The 24,606-nt window shown below is 34.1% G+C and overlaps 1 protein-coding gene across 21 annotated transcripts in view; it reads left to right on the top strand.

Moving 5' to 3' along the window:
- The window catches only part of PDLIM5 (PDZ and LIM domain 5), a 177,851-nt gene that overhangs the window by 63,369 nt on the left and 89,876 nt on the right, over positions 1 to 24,606 (top strand). The window contains exon 1 of one of the 21 annotated variants that reach the window (XM_036227695.1): positions 17,955 to 18,152. The exons of the other annotated variants lie outside the window; for them this stretch is intronic. The gene's annotated coding sequence lies outside the window, so the exon portion shown is untranslated. Of the gene's footprint in view, positions 1 to 17,954; positions 18,153 to 24,606 lie in introns of those variants that run through there. 21 annotated transcript variants of the gene reach the window in all.

The following is a 24,606-nucleotide window of genomic DNA, read 5'->3' as shown; positions in this document are numbered from 1 at the left end:
AGTAATTAAGGATTCAGGAATTTTTAAAAATATGTTTTTAGGAGGTTTTGCTCAATATGACACTCAGTGGAAAAGAGACCAACTGTTAATCAACAGATCAATCTGCAGACATAGACATATGAATCTTATATCTTTTTTTCTTCAATTCAGTTTGGATAAAGATTGTTGAAAATGAACTTGAAGGATCAAGTTAGTTTGTCTTTTTTTGATAGTCTGTAGCAATTTGACAGCAGCACATTTGGTAAATATGGGTTTGTCAGGATGTATTTTTTTTGCATTTTGAAATTCTTCCATTTGAGCTTTACATCTTGCAAGTGTGTGGTTATTTTTTAACATTAAAATCTTACTTATTCCTCTGAAGGAAAAACTATTTTAAAGTATAATCCTTTGGGAAAACAATCCTAGGAAATAATACAATTAAAGACCTGTTTAATTTTAAAGGTTTGTTCTAAAATTTTAATACGTACAAATTTTTTTTTGTATGTGCAGAATTTTTAAGGCCATGAAATGGAGATATAAACTAGGCAAAATCGTTGCAGACCTTGATTCTACCACTTCCTCGCTGTGTGACCTTAGGCGAGTTATGTAACTGAATTTCAATTAACCATTTGTAAATGGGCATGGTAATGACTGCCTTGTAGGGATATTATAAAGATAAAATGAAATAGCACATGTAAAGAACCTAGAACATAATAAAAATGTTTTCTCTCCTTTCTTCCTACTCCTCAATTGATAAGGGACTATTAATATAGGATGCATTGTAAAGTTACTTCTAGGACATCATATTTATTTTGTTTCTTAGCAACAAAATGGGTGTGACTGAAGGGAAATAGAAAATGAGAGGGCAGTCTGGTAGGTAGTTATCTGAGAGTCAGAAAGATGATGATGATTCAAGTGTTAGAAGAAAGGAATGTTTAGTCAAGTGATTTTGATCATGCAATTGTAATTAAAGCTTTTTAAAAGAGTGGATACAAACATTATGCTTTACTGCCAGCTAACTACTGCTTTAGTTCCAAATTATTGTCTTAACCAATAATTTATGGCAGTGAAGAGAAACCTAGTGCACACCCAGTCTTGTTTGTTCTGCTGATTCCTCTTGTTTGCCTTAGATGAACAATGTAGATTCTCTTTTACTATGAGTTATCAGAAAGACAAACAAAAAGAAATGATTTTTTTCTCTTAGCCTTCCATTCATATTCATGTATATTCACTTTTAATTTCCTGGGTAACATATTACAATGAAGTTAAATTATTGACTTCTAGACTGTGTTTTTAATGATACTTTTAGAAATATTTTTCTCTTCATCTTTCATCAACACTGTCATTAATTATATAAGTTTAGTTGGAAATTCTCATAGTGTTCCAAATTTTTAAAAATTGGACTTTTCCTCCAGATTTACTGTATGACTAGCAGTCATAAGGGGTAAATATGAAGGAGCAATTTATGATTTCTGCCTTTAAGAATTTGTATGTATTCATTGGGATTAGAGGACACAGAATGCTACAGGAGTTCAAAGAGGGCAAGATCCCATTCAGATGGAAAGGCTTCCTGGAGATGCTGAAACCTGGGCTGGGCTTGGAAGGATGAGGAGGGTATCTCAGGAGGAGTGACAGCCTCTGAGGTAGTGTGGACGTGGTCAGTCCTTAGGCATATGTTGGGATGAGCATGTTGACCAGTTGAAAAATAGAGATAAGAATAAAAGGAAAGTTAGGTTTAGAATAGTGCTTTGCAGGGTCTTAGACACTGAGATATTAAAACTTTTGATCAGAAAAGTTATATTTCTGGATAATATTTAGTGAGACTGGAAGAACATGGAGAGACATCAGAGACAGGGAGACTGGTCAGGCAAGTTTTTTCGTAACTTGGCTACGAGAGGGCTTGAAATGGAAAACTGGAGAAAGGAGAAAAATTAGAACTTGTGAATAATAATTCTAAAGCCACTTTAATGCTGTAGATACGAGAGAGAGAAGAGCCAAAGATGACTCAGGTTTTTAGCCTCCTGGACCCAGGTTCTGTCTCCTTTCACCTTCCTCCTGTTCTACGTGCTGGAGTCTGGCTTCTGCCCCTGTCGTATCACTGAAACTACTTCTCACTTGGATGTCTCACAGATTCTTCAAACTCAGCATGGTCAGATCTGAGCTCTCCACCTGTCTCACTAATCGCATTTCCCACTAAATGGCCCACCAACCACCCTGTTACCAAGAGGAGGAAGACTCATTCTTTGCCTGAACCTCCCATTTTCATCTCTAACCACCTGCTATATAGCCTTAGCCTTTGTGTATATCTCAAGCCAGTCGGTGAAGAGAGTAGATAAATTAGCATAGCCAGCGAAGGCTTGCTGTGCTGATCCCTGAGGAGAAAGGAAGTCCTCACACCTGTCCTCAAGGAGCTCACGGTGTGGACCACTGGTTTCTAACCTTAAATAAGTACTTTTTTTTTTCTCTTTTAATGAAAAATATTTGTGGGGTAAACCTTCCCCATCACATTAATAACTGTTATTTTTAGTAACTGTAGGTTTTATAAATATTGTATTGCAGTTTTAAATGAAGAGGAGGAATTTTTTTACACTTATGTATAGGAATCTATATTTACTTAAAAATCTCAATATATACATGATTTAAGGAGACTTTAAACAATGCTTGGTACACAAACGAATTTGTGGATCACTTGTGAAAACTTAAAACTGTGTACCAGTTGCCTCCAACTGCTTCAAGTGTGGTTCACAGATTGGGCACTACTGGCCAAAAATATTTTAAGCCATCTGAACGTAAACAGGGAAGCAGAGACATCTACGGGCAAGGCGAGACTGAGGAGAGACAGCCTGAGGGAGGGGAGAGAAAGGGAGACAGACATAGACGGCAGGACAGCTGAAGGGGTGGAGTAACATGAGAAGATTCTCCTGGTCACATCTGCTTAAGAGGAGATTCCACAACATTGGATTCTGTCAAATTAACTTTCATTATCATTTTTAAGAAAGAAAAAAGCTGAAATTCAGAGATTTAAAATGAGAAACATTGAGTACATCCTTGTATGAAAAGGAATAGCTGAGTAAGATGTAAAATGCATGCTGATTAAGTGCTAGGAATATCATGCCCAATTCTTGAAGGGCAGAATTAACGTTCTAGTCATTACATTCTTCAGCGCCTACCACCGTGGCTTAGATATAGAAGACCTCAATAAGTATTTATTACCTTGAGTTCTAGAGAATTTAAAAATATAGTAATTTCTGCTACTTTTGCCTGATAAATTTAGAAATAATTCACAAGAAGTTGTGAGTGAGATAGAGTCACAAAACTGGTCATTCTTGTGTATTTAATGGCAGCAGTCTCCTTGGAGTTCCAAAAAATATTTTGTCCATAGCATCAAAAGCTTTTGAAAGGATTGAAATTCAAGTAATTCCCAACTGTTTCCAGTGGCTGTTGTTGCTATTAAAGTTGTAGAGACTGAAATAGCCTAGGCTTTATATGAGTTTAAAAGTGAACAGGAGTGTTCGGCTGTGTAAAACACATATGTGGCAGAGTATTCATATCTTGAACTTTGCACCTTATTTTTTCTTTATTTTAAAGCCTGCATTTTCACAGCTTTATACATATATTTCTAAATGCTACTAGTCCTAATGATTTCTTTTACCAGCCATGAACAGTTTTTCTTTGAAATTTAAATGCATGTAAGTCTTATTCATCTATTTATTTTGTGTGTATGAATTTTAATTTTTTGAGTAATACAAGAGACCATTTCCACATTATGACAAAAATCTATACATAATCCTAAATTCAATGAGTTCTCTTACAATTGAGTCCGCCTTTATCTTGGCTTTTTAGGCTGAAGGTTATAGCACTGCTTTCCTGTGTAATTCATCCTGTTACAATGAATTTGGGACTTTCCAGGTTCTTTTGTTTTACTGGAATTATATTGTTAGACAATGCTTTGCAACAATGGAATATTTATTAACCCAGAATGTTTTTATTATCCTGAGAATATGTTTGGTTAATAATTCTTAAAACTAAGAAAAGTATTTTTATATTTGAAAGATAAGCTAGTTAACTGTTTCTTTCAAAGTAGCATTTTAATCACTTCGACACCCTGAATTATGGAACAATATCTCATTTCTAGATTTCATAAATTCTATAATGTTCATGTAGAGTTCATTTTCCAATGAGAAGCCTATTTACACTGGTGAGGCAAAGAATTATTATCCAGGGATCAAAGTGAATTGTTTCTTTATTGAAACTTTGCTGTGATGTTTTTGAGTTATGTCTTTAAAGAAGCTTATATTGGTTATAACAATATTCATGTTTCCTGTAACTTTGTGTAATAGTTTTCCTTCTGAAATATCTGATGGAAAAGTGTTACAGTTGCTAGGGAAGCAATTTTTGTCTAGTTTCTTAGTACACAGTAGGAATATGGTAAGTAGAGCATATTAAAGAAAAATTAGCATTTTAAATTCTTATTCTGTCAAGTTACTGAGTTAGGAACCTTATATACTTTAGTCATTTAAACTTTGTAGCAATTATTGTGGCAAGTATTACAACCCCACTTACAAAGAGGTTAAATAAGCACTTCAGAGTCACACAACTTGTAAGTAAGGAAACCAGAATTCAAGCTCAGGTCTGTTTTTCTCCCAATATAATGATTTTTCTACAGTATCACATTGTCTCTTTAAATAAAGGAATTAAAAAATATATTTTTTTTGTATAGTCATCGTAATGCCTCTCATCTAAAAGTTTATTTTGCTCTTCCAAATGCACCACAATAAGAATTTTTGCCATTAAATTTGTTCCATAGGAGGCAGAGAAGGAGGCAGTTATGGAAACATTTGTTCGATAGTCCAGTAATTTCAAATTTCATGGAAAATACTAGCAAGAAGTCAGTGCTCTTTGAAAAATTTGCTTTTTTTAAAAGCTCACAAAATATTCCAGCAGAATATTACCTCATTCATTCCTTTAGCAGCGCCAACGTATGCATTCTCTGGGTAAGTTAAAGCAGCTTTAATAACTTCATCTGTGAAACAGTTATGCAGTAGATTTAAATTGCATGTCTGAGTTCAAGCATAGAGAACAGACTTCATAGATTCATAGCATTTTAGAGTTTGAAGCAATTCCAACGATCAACTGGTAGGCTACCAATACCATTCATCTCTGTTTATACTTTGAAAGTTCTTTTTGGTCTGTTTTTAAAAAAAATACCTACAGCGACAGCTCTGTGATAGTAGTGACACTGGGATTGGAGTAGTGCAGCAGAGGAGGAAAGGAAGAACAGACAGGTGTTACCCTGTGGGTTTATTAACCTTCTCACCCTATGTGCCTGTCCCCTACTCTAGTCTTCCCCGTCTATCTTGTGGTCTAATTACAATGCTCTTTTTAGGTATCTTATGCTTAGAGTGGGAAATATGGTGGATTTAGTGGTAAATTGGTTTATAGCAAATACCATGACTGTTAAAGGATCCAACATATTTTCTGTTTTCTCTAACCTTTGTCCTCCTTTCTTTAAGTCGCACTCTTTTCTCTGTTTCTTTCCTTAGAGCCTTGAAACCCTTCCCCTTGACTCTAAGGTATCAAAATGACTTCCTCTGATTATACATGTCTAGAGCTTGAATATGTCATATGTAATTGAATTACTGAAATAGAAAAAGATGCTTATATTAGTTTTGGTGGACATAGAGACCTTAAAAATACTGAAGTACAGTACCCTGCCCCCAAACCCCCAAAAGAACATACATTGGTGGGCTGAATGGTGATGGTGGGAAGGACTGGTGTAGCATTGTTCAGTCACCTGAAGTTTGAAGTTCTAAAAAGGAAGAATTTTTCAGACTAAGGGGAGGGAGAAAGTTTGCCAGGATCTGAGAAAAGAGAGATCCTAGTTCAGAGTGATTCCATACTTAAATTCCAGGCCAAGTTATAAGTGCAAAAAGTACTCAGTTTTCCCAGGAATCAAATAGATGAGCTGGGCCAGAGGCTGAGATCAAGCATAAATTAAGCTCGAAAAGATTATAAAACCTTAGCAATATATGAATGAGTGACAAGATGAACTGAGTTTTCTGTGATTCATACATGTGTGTTTGTATATAATATATAATTCACGCCTCTAATTTCCTTTGTAATTCTTTGTGCAAACAACACAGTGATCTACCAGTAACTATGCTAAGCCCAGGGAATAGGTAGAGAAATAGATGCATCTCTTAGTTCTTGAAGCCCCTAAGAGGAAGAAATAATCATTTTTATAATACAAAGCAATGATTGTCAGAATGTGGGTATGTACAGGTAGCATCTGCAGCATAGAAGAAGTGTGGAAGAAGCAAAGATGTCTCATGAGATAATGCATGAGTGGAAGCTTGGATGTTGAACAGGGGCTTGCCAAGTGGTCAAAACCACACTCTGTTCTGAGAACTCACCAATAGTTCACTATGGCTAAAATATAGTTTTTGAGAGAACAAGAAGAATAGGGGTAGAAGATTAAGAAAGTTCAGGTTAGAAGGTTAAGAGGTTTCAGATTATTATAAAAGATCTATGCTGCCATAAGTAAAACTTAGAATTTTGCTTCTTAATGAGAAACTATTTAAGAGTTATCTTATAATACAATAATAATAGATTTGATAATAATAGTTAATATTTATTGAGCAAGTAGTATGTGTCAGACATTCTTTTAAATGCTTTACATATAACTCATTTAATCATTTCAAGAACTCTGTGAAGTGTGGATGCTTTTAAAGATAAAGATGGAGGGAAATGATACTAAAGTCAACCACTAGGATTACATGCCCAGGTATTCTGGTTATGTGTAATATGTGAGGCATGGAGAAAGAAGGTTACTAGTTAGAAGACTATTTCACAAGTGTATGTGGGAACTGAGAAAGACCTGGGCTAGGAGAAAGTCAGGGTGAAGGAGTGAGAGTTTTTCTGATGGCGAGGGCTGAAAGTTTCCAAACTGGTTGAGTAACTTTCTATTGAGCAGCAGTGCTGATCCTGTCTTACTGCCTCCTTTCTGTTGCTTACTTCCCGTGTCAAACTCTGCCCTGTTCCTTTTCTTTAAGTTTTCTCTCTTCTTTTCTCTTCTCTTCTTAGTAACACTTACTTACTCATTTTTTAAAACAAATATTTGTCAAGTTTTTAGTTCGTGTGAGTCTTCATTACTTCCTGCTCTGTTGCAGAGAAAAAAGGCACACAGTTTCTGCCTTAGAGCGGTGTTTGATGTAGTATAACAGGTAAGATAAGAACAGAACCTGTAATTCAAGTCAGTTAGAGAGAGACCAGTAGACTGACACAAACTTCTGGAAGAGCCTTGTTCATTTGACTATATACTTCACCTTCTATTTGTATTACTAAAGCTATTTGAGATGGATTCATCTGGGCTAGTGAGGGCTATAGGTCCCTTGTTTTCCTAAAGATCAGAGCTGGGGCCCTCCTAGAGGTATTACATATTAAGCTTTTAAGGGTGTAGACTACTTAGCATCACACACACACACACACACAGACACACAGACACACAGAGACACCCCTTTCAAATTTCCCAGCACTTGGGTCTTAAGAGGAAAAAAAATCTCACAGTAAGGCTGAGTACAAGTTTATGATGATAAATATAACTACATTAAATTTTTAGCCACTGCGATTAGCAAGAACTTTTTTGTGGGGCAGCCTCACGTGCCATATCCCTCTCTGGGAAGCTGTACTTTAATGTCTCTACTTTTAGATATTGATTATATACCCAGCCCCTTCTTTTGTCTATTACCAGCAGAGGAGTGAGGTAATCATCCTTTCTGCTGCCTCTGACCATTATGAGAGCAGAACTTCCATGCACATCTTCTCTGTCCACCTGAGAGGGGATTGATGGAAGATACCACTTCTGTTGATCCAGATCAGCTCCTCTCCTGGGAGTTAGTCTGTGCCTCATATGCCTAATTTGATAGTCATTGGGCCACATTTACCAACACGTGGAATACATCATGCCATAACAGGGTCATAATCTTCAAGTTCCACTTCTTCACCTTCTGTCCTCAGGTGTGGCTGGTGCTCTTGGCATGGGAGAGGCCTTTTGTTCTTTCTTATTTCTTGTTTCTTTCTTATCTACTGTTTTGATAAATGAACGGAGTCAAGGAGATGGAAATTAAAATGACAGTCCTCTCTTTGCTCCTACACAAAACAGGAGCCTTGCATTTGGGACTGTAAAGGGCTTGCATTTATAAAGGGCTTACGTTTACTTCTCATTTGCCATCCAGTCTTCAGTAGGTCATAGCTCTGCAGAGAAGGAGTTTCAGTGATAACATCTTACCTTTTGGGTGAGAGGAGGTTTGGACTGATGAGTCTCTTTGGGTTAGAAAAAGAAATCACTGTGCTTCAATAGCTATACACTTACTGAAGCAACTTTTCACTTGTTGGGCAGTGAGTGTTTTTCCTTTTTTTTGTTAATTCATTCACCCTGTTTTTATAATTTCAACTATTTCCAGTGATCTCAAATTCTTTTTATCTGTTTAATAGGTTAGGAGTGAATGGTATTTTTTCAGAGGTTACTGATAAATTTAGCTTTAGCTTGTTAGTGAAATAAATAAAAAAGTCATTAAAAGAGAAAACTATTTGTCTTTCCTAGAAGCAAAGCTTAATGGTAAGTTGCTAATTTCACAAATATATTTACTGAGGCACCGAGTATGTTTTGGCAATTTATTTCACAGTGAAGAAAGAAATATGTGACATTTTCCACCCTGGGAAAATGCAAAAGCAGACATTTACATGGCTGCCTCTCATATGTATTCACTCATTAATTATGATCACTAATATTTGTTGTATATTTACAGATCAGGGTACTATCTCATCAGATCCTTTCAACACACTGTCTTGGTACCATATTAGTTTCCTGTGGATGATGTAACAAATTGTCACAAACTAGTTGACATAAAACAACAGAAAGTCTTTCATAATTTTGGAGGCCAGAAGTCTGAAACTAAGGTGGAAGAAGGGCTGCACTCCCTCTGGAAGCTCTAGGAGAGAATCCTTCCTTGCTTCTTCCAGCTTCAAGTGACTTTCCGCCTGGCTGCCTCACTCCCGCCTGGCTGCCTCGCTCCCGGATCAGCCTGTGTACTTACTTTATCTCTTCGCCTTCTTGTGTCTGTGTCTTCTCCACTTCTGTCTCTTATAAGGGGATTTGTCATTGGACTTAGATTCTACTCAGGAAATCTAGGATGATCTCATCTCAAGATTGTTAACTTAATTACATCTGCAAAGACCCCATTTCCAAATAGGTAACATTCACAGGATCTGGGTATTCCAACACAGACTTATCTTTTTTGGGGACCACCATCACCCCATGTACTCATTATTTCCATTTTTCAGAGAGACATGAAGTGGTGAATCTGTTAGGAATAGGAGCTATGACTTTCTACCACTACACTGTGATATCATGCTCATTTATTCTGCTCTATTTGCAGATGATATGTTTTGAAGAATTTCTTGTATGATTTTTAGTCCTTTATTTAATTATGAATGAATTCACACCAGGTAAGTTTTTTCTACTTATCACAGTGTGTGTTTTGGGAAATACATGAGTAAGAGTCATTGATGGATTCTCTTGATACAAAGACTTAGTTGCCTTGCTCTGGTTAACTCCAGCAGAAGAAAAGGCAACTCACTGCTTTGACAGCAACGTAGACTTGTTTCTCTGGTTTAGTGAGACCGGTCAGTAACATCAGAGTTCTAATCCTGACATCCTCACTTACTAGCTCTAGAGCTGTGAGCAAGTTACTTTAATTCTTAGAACTTCAGTTTTTTTACTCATAAATTAGGAATCCCTATTTCATATAGTTAGATTAGTTGAAAACTTAAACCTCATCATTTAATAAGTAGTTTGCCTAAATTAAGCATATAAATATTTTTAAAAATATAATTTCAATGTCTATGAATTTCTTTGGATTTATTTATGTATCTTCAACTTGTAGTAAAAGATAAGTTTTAAAACAGTTCTCTATATCACAAATGATGGAGCTTGCTCCCTTAAATTAAACAAATTTTTAATATGTCATCATCTTTCATTATCTAGGTACATATATGGTATCTTTTTAAAAGCTCAAATAATACTTGCTTTGCCTGTTAGTGGTATCTCCCTCAGTGCACTTTGGTTATGATGATTGTATATTTTTTTAAGGCTTATTCCTCTTATCCAGTGCCTGACACATACACCAAAACGGGAAAAATTACCGGAAAGAATGTTGCTCAGATCACATCATCGGGTTATTATACTTTTAGCATTTTGTCAGTGATAGCTTCTTCCTAAGGAGACATTCTTAGTAAGGTTAGAGGTCACTGTTTCTTTTTTTTAAGAACACTGTGTTTTAAATGTGAGTACTATTTTCTAGACAGGAAACATGACCTTCTTGTATTTTATTGTCCTTTTTAGTAGATGTTTGTTGAGAATACTGGATACTGATAAAACAAACCGCTTCAGTCTACTTGCTCTTACTTATTCTTTTTTGTTTTTCACAGTTGCATAAATCTGTTTGATCAGGCCATGGTGGTTAGATATTTTTCATCTATTTTCTAATGAAAGGCCTGATTTTTTTTTCAACATTGTCTCCTCTTATATTATTAGATTACAGACAACTGAGAAATTTTCATAAATGTATGTTTTAGAAAACTTTTTTGAAATGTTTTCTTGGCATTTTAGAAAAACTCTTGGACTAGTCTTAATGCAATTTATTTTAAATGATACTGTTGATTATATAATGCAAAAAAGCCTGTGAGGTTGTAAGCCCAATTCAGTAGTATTTGTAATTATTTATTTTCTCCTTTTGTACAGATAACACAGATGATGGATGTAAAATTTTGACCATTAGAATTTGTGATGCTTGTTCAGAAAGAGTATATTCACAGAATTGAAAATAGCATTGGATTTTTAAAGTATTCTGACCCAAATGATATTGCATTACTAATACTTCCCCTACTATTAATTTCCTCCTGGAATGGAAAATGGTTCGTTCCAACCACAACCTATTTACAGCCCTCCACCCCTTATCCTTGTGTATATACCCATATTTCCATTCGAAGCAGAATAATATCAAATTTGAAGTAACAATGTTGAAAACAAAGGTAAACTTTACTTAGAGAAATATTTTTCCTCCTTGTTTTACTTTTTTTATTGATATTAAACAAAAGCTATTCGGAAATCTTTAGAATTTACTCTGAAGATGTCCCAGACATTTTCTGTTTCCTGATACTCTTACTCTTTATGGAAATACGTTTATATGTTTAAATATTTTTCTGATATTAAATGTATATAAATTTTTCTATTATCAGTAGGAGATATTTTGAAACACATGAAGATGTTCTTGATTTTTATAACATCCCATCTATAATTTGAAGTAACTTTCAAAATATAAAGCTGTGGTAAGAGGTATGAAAACAGCAGCCATGTCAAATTTTTAAATGTAAATGTTTTAGTAAATATATTATAATTTTTACTTAATATATTTATTCCTAATGTTCCTTTGGCAACAGGCCATTTCTAACAGATTTAAGGTATTAGAAATTACATCTGGTCCATATAGTGGTTATCTCAAATAGCATCATACATACCATTTAGGTTTATAGTTAAATGTTCGTGAATTTAGGCTTAAGGAACACAAACATTTATCTAAAATTATTGGTAATACTTGGTATCTCAAAAACTTCAGGGCGTGGCTAATTCTGAATAACTGAATTTTCTGGATAAATTGACATTAAGTGCTTATATTCTTTAAAATGTTTATTGAAACATTTTCATAGAAGTCTTTTAAAAATGATTTATTTTTTATATTAGTTTCTTATTGCTGCTGTAACAAGTTACCACAAATATAGGGGCAGGGGAAAAAACCCACAGTTTTATTATTTTTCAATTCTGGAGGTCAGAAGTCTCAAATAGGTCTCACTGAGCTAAAATTAAGGTGTCTGTAGGTTGTCTTCCTTTCCGGAGGCTCCAGGGGAGAATCTGTTCTCTTGCCTTTTTCAGCTTTTAGAGACTGCCTACTTTCTTTGGCTCCCATTCTTTTTACCTTCAAAGGTGGCAAAGACTGCAGAGTTTCTCACATCACACCAACCTAACACTGACTCTTCAGCCTCCTTCTTCCACATTTAAGGACTCTTGTTGTTACATTGGGCCTCCTGGGTAACCCAGGATAGGCTCCCTGTTTTAAGGTCATCTAATTAGTAACTTTAATTGCACCTGGAAGGTATCTTAATTTTGCACGGTCATGTAATTTAACACTATTACAGGTATGGAGATTAGGACAGGGGCATTTTTGGGAGGCCAATATTCTGCCTACCACATTTGCCTACTTAAAAGTCTTGAATTATGTGTACTGAACTGACTATAACTATGCAGATTGCATGAGATAGAAGGTCCAATTGATTTATTTTATCACTGTCTATTACCCAGCAGTGAAATAAACAGTCTCCAGGCTTCCTCTCAGCTTAGTTGGTGGGCCTTTGTGATTCACTAATACTTTTGTAGGTTACTACATTTGTAAAACACAGTACAGATTTCCTGTACCATAGTCATTAAGGGCTACTGTTGGGACACAGGTCAGTTTTTGACACCCCTTCTCAATCTTGAGAAGTACAGTGCTATTAATCCTTCAGTTGTTTATTCTCTTTATTACGTAAAAATTAAAAGACTGTTCCCATCCTTATCATTACATCTCTCACTATTATCACAGTTCATGTGTCTGACTTCTGGTCACTTAGGGCGCCAGTTTTTCGAGATGTCTAATCTTTATTCGATTCTAGTTTTGCCCTGGTCTTTTTGCTGTCTGCTGCATTCTTTGTTCTTTCACATTTTTTTCCCCTTTATGTATAAAAAAAATTTTTTTTTAAGATGAAGAAATGGAAGTTCTAGTGACTAGCCCAAGGTTACTCATCAATGGCTGTTTCCGGATTGGAACCCAAGTTTCTTTGATCCAGGAGAGCCCTTGCTTACCTCGCAACTGCTTTGCTTTCTAACATTCACTCCAAATCCTGGGCCTTTTCTTTTGAAACCCATTCGTCTTGACATTTTAATAAAGAGGTCTTTGCATCTTACATTGAGCATAAATTTACTATCAGGAAGATAAGAGTAAAATTGAATGATACTTTCACTCTGCTTTATCCTTTTAGAGTGCCAAAACAGGAAATTGGGGGATAATGTCCATGTTTTAGTAGATTCAGTAGGAGCAGTTTATATCCAAGCAATTTTCATTTTAGGAGGAGGCAAAGAATTAGGCTGTTTTTATTACACTCTTTTAAGGGAAGATAAGAAAGGAAATAAAGGGGTAAACCAAAAGACATTGGCTATAAAGTTCCTGTTCACTCCCTATGAGTCACTCACATTATTCTGCTTTAAAAACATGTTAGGAATTCATCTAATCTTCACGGCACACCCACTTCCCTATAAGCCTAGTGTAGTTCATGGTTAAATTGGTCATTCTCAGCTCACCACTTTGACTATGCAGTCACCTTGCCAGTGGTGATTTGATGTCCTGCTATTGGCCAAACTCTTCTTATTCTGTCTTAATTTCTTCCTTAGATAAATGAATACTTGACTAATAAATATGTTTTCTAATTTTAAACTTTCCATTGCCTTGGCATTATTTCTGCGAACTGAAAAAGCTACCTAGGGTACTAAATACATGATGGTCACTTTGCCCTTTAATTCATGTTTTGCTTTAATTGGCTGCTCTTCTTAGTTTTCTACCTTCTTGGTTTTCACAAATGATTATTTGCAGAAAACATCCATTTTATGCTTATTTGCTCTCTGCTAAAGTTTACTACACTGCATATAGTGTTAATTGGCCTGCATTTGCATGCCAGTACTCTGGGACAATATGAAGCTTGCAAGCTTCATATTCTTATGAAGTAAGGTGAAGAGATTTTATACAAAGTGGTATGCTTAGTTGCTAAATGACTTCTACACTCTTTTCTCTGTCTTCATAGATACTTGTTTGTATGCATTCTCAGAAAAGGTTGCTTGTTTGTATGCATTCCCAGAAAAGGCCCTTGATGGACATCTGACAGGAGGAACTTACATTTTAAACATATTTACATTTCTTTAGTTTTGAATTTTTCTTTTTGTAGAAGAGAATGCATAAAAAATATTCTTGAAATTGGAAACTATTGGCAATCAGGATTCATAGTTGGAGACTGTACTAGAAATTAGGATTCATGCTCTTCACTTCTGTTGTCAACTTTTTCAGAAAGATCTGGAAATCTTTTATGCTGCATTGATTAAACTGTTAAAGAGTGACTGAAGTTATCAGATTTGACATCTGAATAGTCTAAAGTCATTATCTTTAAAAGTTACTACTGCCTCTAGCAAAAGTGTTTGAAAAAGAAATATATGTTTGATAATTTGAAGCTGAGAAAATTCAGTTAAAGCCTGAGGAAATTTCTTGGCTATAGCAAATTATTGCTATATGTATCTCTTGGATAAGTTATTCTTTTTATCTAAAGGAGACTACATGATAGAATGGAAAGAACATGGGCTTCAGTGTTAGAACTGAAGTTAAATCCTGGTAACATTTACTTGCTTTCTGTATTAGAATGTGCATGATTTAACATTTCTGACAGAAAGTTCAGAATCTTTTCTTATAAGTAACATTTATTAAAAGGTTCCAAAGATGCAGTTGTAGATCGTAGCATAGTTTAAAAAAAAACATTTTTGAATTGGGTGTTAGTCCAAGATTTAGGTCTTTGCTCTGCCATTTACTAGCCATGGGGACCTTAGTAAATTTTTTTTTCTTCTTTTTTTAGAAAGACAAAATTTTGTTGCTTTATTTTTTGAACGAGCAATATATTCATACTGTTCAAAATCCAAAATTCATATTGTTCAAAATCCAGGCTTTTGCAATGAAAACTCTTTCTGTTCCTTTCCCTCGGTTACTCATTTCTCCTCTTTAGTGCAATCAATAGGAGAAAGTTAAATATATTTTGATATATCCATATATTGAAACACTATGCAGCTGTATCTTTACAGATATTTTATGTATGTAAGAGCAATACATATGTACATTTCCCTCTTGTCCTACAGATGGTAGATACTGTTCATACTGTCTTCTTATCTTGCTTTTTTAATTTATCTTTTTAAATGTCAGCTTATCCTGGAGATCTTTCTATATCAATAATAAAAACTTGATCATTTTAAAAATAGGTACATAATATTCCATTATATGGATGTACCAGAATATAGTGAACTGGTTTCCTATTGATGGACATTTAGTTTGCTATTAATAATGATTTAAATATTTACTTTAAATATGCTTCATTTCATATATGTGTGAGCATAACTATATGATAAATATATAGAACTGGAATAGGTAGGTCAGAGGGTATGCCCATTCTTCATCTTTAGAAGGGAACAGACTCTCCAGACAGTGCTATGTGGACAAAATGTTGTGTATGCTCAGTTAATATTGCTTCTCTTTTGTCCATCCTTGTAGGACATATGGATATTGGGGGCATGGGTTAGCCAATTCAGCTTGTGTCCAGCTTTTTTGAGACTTCATGAATGTTGCTTTTAATATACATATGCTCATAGAACGAGTCTTTTGGACTTTGTTATGTGGCTGCCCTTGTCCAGAAGTAGTTTGCGTTTCAAAAATAGAAGCAAACATTTCCAAAACATCCTTCACCTTCAAAATATCTAATTCGTTGCAATTCCAGTATGCCCTTTGACATATTATACGATGCCAAGATTAAAAACACTATCTTTGATTTTTTAAAAAATCACTAGCAGAGTGGAAAGCAGGCACTTTCTTGTAACCTTTCTCTTCTGACTAACTTGCAATGTGAGTTTGCTTGGAGTGAAAGAGAGCATTTTCGATGAGCACAAAAATTTGAGCTCATCCATATTTATTCCAATGCTTGCAAATTTTCTTCAGGCTTCAGAGGCTACATCTTCTGGTTTTGACATATGACCATGTCACAAAAATCTTGAGTTTTTTTTTTTTTTTAATTTCCTCGTTTAAACTGAATTCTTGATATTAGGCACATTAATATTTCATGTTAGTCTGAGAGTTTTGTATTTTATCTGTATGGTATCAGTTCTTAAGTGAACTTTTCTAATATCATTCATTGTCTGAGGCATACCTTGATACTGGGTATGTAGGAAGATGGTGAAAATGAGAACAAGAGCCATGTATTAGAATATCTGTCTTGTAATTATAGCTATATCACTCTTCTAACTAATTTATATATAGTTACTCATATATAATACAGCATCTTCCCTGTGAAATAAATGATATTCTTTTTCTCCACTTTATATATGAGCAAAGTAAAACATAGAAAGCTAACTTACCTGAGGTTGCCCCTTTAGTAAATGGCAGCACCCTGCTTTAAACCCAGCCAACCTGGCTGTAGAGTCCATACTCTCTATAGTATACCTTTATTTAACAGATGTATTTTTAGTGTAATATTTTGGTGCCCTTAAGGACTATTGAAATCTAAAAGACTGTTAGCTTAGTTTCCTCTTAAGGCCTATCTCTACATGCTCGCTCTTTTCCCTCCTTCTCCTCTCCTTCTTCCCCTCTCCGTGTAAATGTCCTATGGCCAAAGTGCTATTGTGGTACTAAATTTAGACTGTACTTTGACTCCCATTTTTTTCTGGTTCTTTTTTCTTCTCTGAAGTCAGTGCCTGTTTTTCTGCCATCCTGCTCTATCTCTTTTGTCACTACCAGTATAGTTTATTACCCTCCAGTATTGTTCTCTTTCTTTTTGAAATCTTTTTCAACTTTGTTACCTGTTACTCATCAGTATTGTATATAGGTGGTAAACCTATTAGTGCATTGCCACCTCCCCCCGCCCCCCCCGCCCCTGCTCCTTGGCACAGTGAATTGAGCAGTCACATTTCTTAGATAGATTTATTTACTCTGGTTGTCAGAGGTGGCTTCTTTATTATTGAAGGAGTTTTTGCCAGCTACTTTACTCATTCATTCTTAAATATTTATTAACCATCTCTTGGGCCAAGTTCTTTTACAACTGCTAAGAAAATTGAGATTGGTAAATTGTGCCATGATTGGAAGACTTGGAGTCTAAAGAGGTCTTATACATATCATGATTCTAAAATTTTTCTGCAGATATTCAGGAACATATTGCTCCAGTAAAATAATAATACCAGCACCTCATATTTTTATGGTAATTTATAGATATTTAAAGCTTTTTGTGTTTCCTTGCTGAAGTCAGTGGTACAATATCTAGCATATACACAAATACACACGTATTAATTATTTGTAAATTATAATGTAATATTATGTAATTATATGATTTAATAGAATTATTATCTGAATACATTTTCTTAGTTTGCTTATTTTATAAGGTTTAATCAAGAAATCTCTGTAGTCTTAAATATTGTTCTTATCCTATTCAATTATTGTATATGAATTATTTTTCTATGTAAAAAACATTTTACTCTTACTTTTTGGATTCAAAGTTAAGACGTTTCATAAAGATTTATGCATTATTTAGTAGAAACCTTTTGATTACTTTCTGATATGCAAAGACTAAATAAATCACAGAGGATGAGGAATTTAAAAGTCTTGTTAGCAAGTATTTAACATGTACTATTGTCCTTGTAAAATTATTTTAAGCTCTATCTGTTGTCACACACTGAAAGATAACAAAGAAACAATGTGACTTTGGCTAGAGCTTATCACTTCTCAGAATAACTTTGGTGTATTATCTTTAGTGGTGTGCTAGCTTAGTTGGCCCACTTCAAAATATCCATCAGAGACACCACAGATTGACTTAAGCTTTGATAACGTGCAGTTCCATGTATGTCTAATTTGGGAACTTTGTAAGTCTGGAATTCTAAAACTCTAATTTTGAAATTCTACAGTGTCTGACAATAGCTCTCTCATTTAAAAGGAAAATGGGAATAGTTCTGATATTTGTAATTAATGATATGTTTATTATTTTTCTTATTAAAAATTACCAATCATAATATTTTGGCATCTTATTTGCAGGAATTACTAGAAAGTAATCCATGGAAATAAGGTGTAACCTTTCTTGGAAGTACACTCTACCTGAAGTATGAAGTTGAGGTCCTTGTTGGAATAAAATTAAATAAAGAACTAAGAATGAGAAATGCCCCCCAAAAACAAACAGAATAAAAGCTTGAACTTAAGGAACAAAAAGAACTAATTGAGAACAGACTCACAAACAACAGGGTAAGAGGATTACCCTACCATGTATTATAATGTAAAACTAAGGGCAACGGTGGACTTGATGTTGGGAAGCTGTAAAATTATTTAATGCTTCTGCTAGAAAAAATCGTTCCCATCTCAGAGTTTTCTACCTAGTCTGTCTCCAGCTTAGAGCCACAGTTTTTTTTTTTTTTTCAGTGAAGCTATTTAATTTATTAATTAAAATTAATTAGTAAATTTATTGTGTATCTGTTTTATGCCAACCATTCTGCCAGATGCTAAAGACAGAAAAATTAACAATCTATCTGAATGAAGACTTGCTAGATTTACTGTTCGTAATGGCTTGTGCTAAAGCAAGATTCTAATAAATTTTTGCATGTGCAGTAAGTCAAAGGGTATTCCTTAGCTTTTCCAAAGCAAGGCCCTGAAACTCTATTGAACTTAAGCTTGAAGTAAATGACTAGGTTCCATTTTCAGAGAATTTGATTCTACGAGTCAAGTCTTTCTCACTTCATAGACCATATGTTTTACCATGGGCCCTTACTGCTTGTTCACTTCATCTCCCCAAAGAAATGTTAGCACCCTTGAAGGAAAGATTAATTTCTTATTCAGCTATGTGGTATCTACTACAATACCCATAACAGGATTTTTAACACAAAAGAGACGATAAAATATGCATAAACATGAGGAATTAAATCCAGGCAACATAATGATTAACTAAGTAGTTAATTTGTCCAGTATATGACCCATAAAGGAAAAAATGGTAACGACTGAGGTTAGCTCAGAAAGGGAAGTTTTCCTGTGAAGCTGAGTATAAATTGTTTTCTAAGAGGAAGTGGAGGAGTAGAAAAAGAATCCTTTCTTTTTGCTTTAAGAAATATGTTATTCATTCTCTACAGAGGACCATTGACTTTTCTCCCTCTGTATATGAACTAATTTCTTATACAATAAGTAAGCAAAGATAGTGTGTAGTAAAGTTTGCTTACTTAAGATGTTTTTAACTCTGCCCAGTGATTTTAAAGCTTGTTTAATCATTGTTCTCAGTAACTACCTAATGCCTAAAAAGAGTATGCTTCTCTAGCCGAGATGACCTGTGGATGAAAACAAACACTTTGATGATTATTTTTTATGTATCATTGCAGTTAACTATTTTTAGAATCTGAAGAGCTTAATCTTCTCTATAAATCATATATTCTGTTTAGTCGCAACTGTTTCTTGACGGTACAATATATTCTTTAGTATAATTTAAAAATATCCACAAGTTGTTGGGTTGAGTGGCTGAGACATTTGTTTAAAGAAATGTGGGCAACATTCTTGTGGTTGGAAAAAGTAGGAAGAAAATGAAGTATTGTTTAAATGATGTTTTTAAAGCTTGTCTTATGAAATGGATTATAGCTGAAATTCAGGGTCTGTTTTTAAAATAAAAATGAGAACAGACTAAATTCTAATTCCATAAATATTGTCTAAATAGGAGTCTCTTAAAGAGACAATATTAGAATTAATTTCTGATAATGCATTCTATGACCTCAGTAAAGTGTTAACTAATTGAATGAAAATAGATATAAAAATCTGTTAAATATAGCAAAGTTTACTCTAGGTAAAACTCTTGTTTTAATATATACTAATATTATATAAATCTGTCAGAATGTGAAATTTTCCGTAAGAAAAGTATAATAAAGAATAGAATCATAGAGAAAAGATTTTTTTTCCTTAGATTTTGTTTAATGAAATTGTGGTATTTGATATTGGCTTAAAAAAAATTAATCTAGTTTCATATGGTGGCAAGTAAGAAAAAAGGCACATCAGGAAAAAGCATTGACACAGCTATGATGTGGTCGTGGAGCCTGGAAAGGGCAGGGCAATAACTTTAGTTTGTCTAGTTTGTGATTAGTGTATCTGGAACAGACGGGGAGTAGCTGGAAATGTAGTGGAGGTGTGAATGTTGGTAGATGTGTATGTCGGTAGACATGTATGTTTTCGTGGATTTCCTTTGTTTTTTTAGTATATCTAATTTTCTTACGTGATATTTGAAAGTATTAGCTGTAAATCGTCTCTTTTTATGTGTATATCACTAATGGTACTAGTTTATTTCATATTTTGAATCACCAAATGTACTTCTTAAAAGTTACTTTTATTTTTATTAAAATATTTTATACGAATAGTGTAAGAAATTAAAAGCATTCTATATAACCCTCTTCCCCCACAACCCCCCCCCCCCAAAAAAAAAAAAAATCCAAAAAACGGCCATCTCTTTTTTTTGTCCCTCTTCTTACCTGGTTTATTTCATCACAGGCAACCAGTTATTTCCCCTGGTATTTACCTTTATACTTCTAAATAATAATCATCTGCTGACTTTTTAGTTATCAGGTTACTATTCACTGACTTCCTATTTGGTGGGTGAGAATTTTGCCTTACTTAGAGGTCCACTTATCTTGCCATCTTGTCAATATCATCATTTTGGGAAGATTATTTAACAATGCCTTTTTAAAGTCATATTCAGTCCTTTTATTCTTATGGAAAAATAAATATTCAGTGCTGAGCTAAAATTTGGGAGAATTCAGTATATCAGAATTCAGTAACAGAGCCTACAGTGTCCCATGAAGAGCACTCCTAGGTACTGGGGGCACTTAAGGAGCCAGAGCCCCACTTATTCTACATGGATTCACTTAGTGTGCCATTCCGGTGACCCTGGAACCCATCTCTTCTCACCAAATCACAGAGCACTTTATGTGTTTGTTTAGTTTCTGCATGTTTCCAATTGAGTGCTTATACATAAAAAAATTCCGCATTTCAGAGAGTATACATAGATATGACATTCGAGGAGGAATGAATTGAGTAAGCTTATGGGAAATGTGCAAATATTTTCTAAAAATACATTTACAAAAATACTCTTCTTTCACATTTTTCATATATTTATTTATATTGTTCCACAATGTTATCTCCACAGATAATGTCTTTGCTATCACTTTGTCATAAAAGTCTGCCAAGAATGAGATATTCATCTTCCCTTTTGTTATTGAATTTCTCATTTTTCTGTTGTTTTTATACAATTTTCATTGTTTTATTATTTTAAAGTAGTTAGTTGCTTTTCTTTGTGTCCCTTTTCCTGAGTACATGCCATCATCCCTTTTAGATGGAAGATGTTTCATTAAGAGGTTACAAAATCCTTTGAGTTTAAAGTGGCTTTCAAATTAATGCTGCTGTTTTCCTTGTTCTCTGCTATTTTTACTGAAAGCCCTTTTCTCTTTAAGAAAATATTATTTTTTCATTTAAATCTTTAACTTCTGCCGCTACTGAAGTGCCAGAGTAGTGAGATAGGCTGCTTATAATGAATTGGCCCATGATAATACCCAATGATTATAATGTTAAGTAGATTCATTTTATAAATACAGGGAAGTGCTTTACAAATTCATGGCTGTTTTATTTATCAACTACAAGTTGTAGGTACAGTGTTAGATAATTTACATATGTTACATCATTTAATTTTCAGAATATCCAGTGAGATAGGTGGTAATCTCTTTTACATACAAGAAAACTAATTCAGATAATTTAATTACTTTTAACTAACTGTTGTGAAAATAGTATTGAGATGTAAATCTTGCTTGGCTCCAATTAAAATTCATGCTTTTAATTTTCTTGAAGTCGTGCTCTCTCCTTGCAATGGTGAAGCAGATGATGAGAATTATACTCATTTCTCAAATGAGAAAAATGAGGCAAAGAAAGGTTAAGATTTCAAGTGTAATAGAAAGGGCAGTGAAATAGTAGTCATTTTAATCTTTCTGAACTGCAGTTTTTCTGTCTATATAATAAGAGGATTCATCTATATTAAACTGTATCCTGAAGTATCCTGTAGTGATGGTACCAGGAGGCCAGTGAAGTGCATTGTGAGTATCTGCCCATACTCGAACTTCAACTAGAGAGGCTGTGCTTTTGTTTGTTTTAAATATGAGACCTTGGAATATTCAAGTATAACCACCAAGCATCATAATACTAACCTAGTTTGTGAATAAAAATTGGGACTTTCAGGTTTGATTTGCTGCTTAACTTTTATTCTAGATGAGAACATAAGTAAATCATTTCTCATTTTTTCTGTAAAATGAACTGAGTCTTTTTTTTTTTGGTAGTAAAAAAATTTAATGACAATTAAGTTATGTAAATGATATTGATCTTGATGACTGTTTTTAATAAAATCATGTGTTGGGTTTCCTCTGCATGTAGTTAAATGATGATTTCCTTTTTGTCTAGAGCATTTCAGCTATAGCAATGATATTTGAGCCTATTTGTAGATATTCATGCTTACTATTTTTGTAAATGAAAGAAAATATATTTATTTCATTGAATGAGAGATTAGACTAGTAGGAAATTATGATAATTTGACATAGAACAAGTTATTATTGTTCGTCTATTAGGAAACCTGAAAAAAATTATGATTTTCATGTTGATATTATGTAAAGTTAGTCTAGATGATCTGTTAAGATCTGTGTGATTCTTTGATTTCTTAAGCCTTTTCTGAGTATTTTGTCAAGTTTCAGAAACTGTTCTAGTATTCTTAGTATTCAACTTTATTGAACATAGACTACAGCAAATATTTAGATTGCAGCAAATATTTTTGGTGACTCTGAAATGGAATCTGTAATTATCTGAACTTGACCTTCTATCTAGTACTATTTTTATAGGGCTACTCTATCTCTACAAATGCTTTTTCTAAATAACTGGTTTCTTACAGCCGTACTCATCAATATTTCAGCACATTTAACTGCTAGTCCTTTACTTCAGAACTCACATAAGACACACAATTCAGCAAGAAGAGCAGTGAGTCATGCAACATCTTGTTTTCATAGGAACACCAAAGTATAAGCATATGCCAGTGTTTGCTTTGGGGTAGGTTTCCCTAGAAAACAAGAGATCGCTGAGATGGTAAATTGCATTTTATGTGACAGCTGAAAACAAGGCCATGTGTGAAAACAACCAAATTCTTAGATGTTGTGCATGTCAAAACAGGAACAAAAATTATAATGCAAGTTTAATTTCCTCAAATATGGTTCCAACATTAAGTGAGGTATGCAGCTCACCCACAGCCTTGGGTGTGGCCCACGAACACAGCTGCTAACTCTGATCTGTAATTACTATATTTTATTGCCATGTTTGACTGGGCCTTTGGGTTATAACCATTGATGCAAATGAGAAATATGATAGGAATCTCCTATTCCCATTCTCTAGATGTATTTGAGGAGATGCTTAGCACTAATGTAAGGAAACCATCAGATAAGAGGCTGTGTTTTTTTTTTTTTTCTCACTAAAGAATCCAATACAGTTCAGATTATTTGTCTTAAGAGTTAGGTATTAGTGTTTGGCTTCTCAAAATTTTCACAAGTTAGTCAAATAGGGGAAAATCTCTGTCATTTAGGTTAGTTTATAAGTACTTGCTAGACAATATTGTTGTTTGAACCATATGTATAGTAGCCTATAGTCAGCACTTTTGTTCTCAGTGATTATAATTCTCTCAAAAGCAAATTTGGTGAGGTTGAGTTTTACAGACATGTCCTAGCCAGAACTCTGTGTTAAATTGTTGATAGGTCTATTTATTTTGTGCCTTTGAGGATATTATTGAATGCAGTCATTTTCAAAAGTTAAAACTAGTTCAATATTATTTTATGACTGGGCTGTTTCAGTTTAGTGAGCATTTATTGTATGACCACTGTTAGCCAGCCATCATGTTTATTATATAGCCTATTAGGCTTCCAGATCCTTTTGATCTGTGCCTTTGGGTCAAAATTAATGTTTATCAAACTGAGGCTCACTATGTATTCATTTTGAGTCAGGAATAGCATCTCCCCTTTCTTCCTTTTTTGTTTTGTAAATGAATTGGACTGGAACAGAATATATATTTAATGGATTGCATGTGAAGATATATGCCTTATTGGTTCATATTTATACTAGGTAGTTCATGATATAAAGTGGATTTCTGATTATATATTGTGCTAAAAGTTAGAAAACAGGAGTCTGTGTCAGTGCTACATAATTTGCAGTCCTTAGACCCTAGGACCAATTTGAACTATTTTGTTCCTAACCTACAAGGAGATATAGACTAAAATTGAGAATAAGCATTTAGAAATTTTTGCACAAGTTGACATTGCCAGTTTTCAAGCTTTTTTGATCGGAAGATTTGTCCCATTGAAAGGCGTAGACCCGTTTGGGTGTTGTTGAATTTACATGATGAGTCACTTATGTTGTGAGTTGTGTACTGTTAGGAAGCACTATTCCAGGGTCATTTTCTAATTTATTGGATTCAAACAGTTGTGGAAGGAATTAGTTCTGTCAGGGTAATAAACTTACCTTTCGGTAAAATATGCAGAATGTGTTGCTAGTTTGCTACAGTTTCAGATTTTCTTCCTATAGTGACAGAGGTATTAGAATAGAAAATATAATTTATAATGTTTTCTATCATCTCTGTTTTAAAAAAAGTAATACTTTGTTA

Source organism: Rousettus aegyptiacus, unplaced genomic scaffold (genome assembly GCF_014176215.1).
Source record: "Rousettus aegyptiacus isolate mRouAeg1 unplaced genomic scaffold, mRouAeg1.p scaffold_m13_p_10, whole genome shotgun sequence".
NCBI classification, from domain to species: Eukaryota; Metazoa; Chordata; class Mammalia; order Chiroptera; family Pteropodidae; genus Rousettus; species Rousettus aegyptiacus.
The sequence above is the reverse complement of the archived record's forward strand: the minus strand, read 5'-3'. Positions and strand labels throughout refer to the sequence as shown.